We start from the raw sequence: 2,073 nt of genomic DNA, 5'->3' as shown, positions 1-2,073 counted from the left end.
ACCTGCATGTAAGGATTCTACCACATGAATGGACAAATGCTTTGGAAGGAAAAGCTAAAAGAAGAAGAAAGTGTGAAACACAATGTATAAGAATTTTGTATGCAAACAAATATAAAATATTTTTTAAAGGAAGATGATAACTAAGAGGAGGGGAAAACAGAATATGCACAATCAAATAATGTGTAAGTTTTAATAACGAAATTAAAATTTCATATTTGCTAGTGATTTCTCAGAAAAAATTGGATATTGAGTATGTGTATACATGTATTTTTACCCCTGAATATTTATATTTAAGTACTTGCTTTGTCATAGGCTTTACTTCATTTTACACTGTTGGAAAAGGTAGAACACAGATAAAACAGATTGCTCCAAATGTTTTGGAAGTATGACCTTGTAATGAAATTATTTTTATTCAAGAGAAAACCATCAGGTGATTAGACAGTATTTTCTAAGATCTCTCTTTCTCTCCCTCATTTTAAATTTTCATTCTAGCTGGTTGTAACATAACTAGAAAATCAAAGGTAACATGATTTTATTTATAGCTTATGTGATTTTGTATTCACTCATAAAGTCACAAGCATAATTTTCTTCATAAACAAAAAAATATATAGGCATTTTTGAAGCCAGGTATGGATCCAAGTGGAAAGTGAGCCTGGAGGCTTTTCTATGTTCTTGGCAGCAGTGAGCAGAGAACAGGAAGGCACCTCAGCCTCCAGCCAGGTGCAGACCCAAGCAGGGAGTGAGCCTTCAGGCCTCTCTCTCCTGGCAGCAGTGAGCAGAGGGCTGAAAGTCATGCCTATGCCAACCTCCAGCAAGATACTTGTTTCCTGTGACTCCAGCGGTAACTTGCAGATCTGCAGCCTACTCTGTGATCACTGATTAACAGTTGTCAGAGGACTGGGGAACCCTTTTCCCACAGACTTAGATTCCAGGTACTTGTTGTCCTCAATGTCAGCAGTGAGAGAGTGCCTGGAGACCATAGCACCAAGATCCAGCCCAGCAGGGGAACCATGCTCTTTGGCCCCTTAATTGGAGCATTTCAATGTCACAGTAGAAGTATACATTTTCAAACTCTGTAAAATGCCATAGCAAGGCTTTTCCGAGGCTCCGACAAGATGGCGGAAGTGAAGCAGAAAAAGAAGCGGACCTTCCGCAAGTTCACCTACCGCGGCGTGGACCTAGACCAGCTGCTGGACATGTCCTACGAGCAGCTGATGCAGCTGTACAGCGCTCGGCAGCGGCGGCGGCTGAACCGGGGTCTGCGCAGAAAGCAGCACTCGCTGCTGAAGCGGCTTCGCAAGGCCAAGAAGGAGGCGCGCCCGATGGAGAAGCCTGAGGTGGTGAAGACGCACCTGCGGGACATGATCATCCTGCCCGAGATGGTGAGCAGCATGGTGGGCGTGTACAACGGCAAGACCTTCAACCAGGTGGAGATCAAGCCCGAGATGACTGGACACTACCTGGGTGAATTCTCCATCACCTACAAGCCCGTCAAGCACTGCCGGCCTGGCATCGGCGCCACCCACTCCTCCCGCTTCATCCTGCTCAAGTAGCCCTGTGACAATAAAGGTCGTGGACCAAAAAAAAAAAAAAAGCCATAGCAAGATGTCAGCCCAGAAAAGTCATCAAGACATAAGGTCAATAGCTCTTCTGGAAGAGGAAAGACTGGTAGAACTTCCTGCTGTAAAAATCAAAAGAACAATGATCAAAAATTAAAAAAGAAAAGAAAGGAAACACAGACAAAATCCTAGAGGAACATAAAAAAAAAACCCCAAACCCCAAATAATAGAAAACAAAGAGGATAAAACAAACGAAACATTAGAAAAAACAGGAAACAGCAATCAGATAAAGAAGATCAACATTACAAAAGTTGTCAATGTTGGAGAGACAGATGAACAGAATTGGAGATGGGGCACAGAATCTGTGAAACGGAAGGTAGAGCGTTCAGCATTGATCTATTAGAGCAAAAAGCAGAAACAAAAAATGGGAAAGTCCAAGAATAATCTGGGATAACCTCAAAAGGAATAACATAAGCTTAATTCAAATTTCAGAATGGGAAGAATAAGAAGAAAA

At 42.3% G+C, this 2,073-nt stretch overlaps 1 pseudogene; it reads left to right on the top strand.

Moving 5' to 3' along the window:
* Positions 1–1,115: 1,115 nt before the first annotated feature.
* LOC102867884 lies at positions 1,116–1,553 on the top strand (annotated as a pseudogene).
* The last annotated feature ends 520 nt before the right edge of the window (positions 1,554–2,073 follow it).

This window comes from Elephantulus edwardii, unplaced genomic scaffold (assembly GCF_000299155.1).
Source record: "Elephantulus edwardii isolate Elephantulus edwardi_28Jun2011 unplaced genomic scaffold, EleEdw1.0 scaffold00008, whole genome shotgun sequence".
Taxonomy (NCBI): Eukaryota; Metazoa; Chordata; class Mammalia; order Macroscelidea; family Macroscelididae; genus Elephantulus; species Elephantulus edwardii.
Note: the sequence above shows the minus strand (reverse complement) of the source record. Positions and strands in the feature narration are given on the sequence as shown.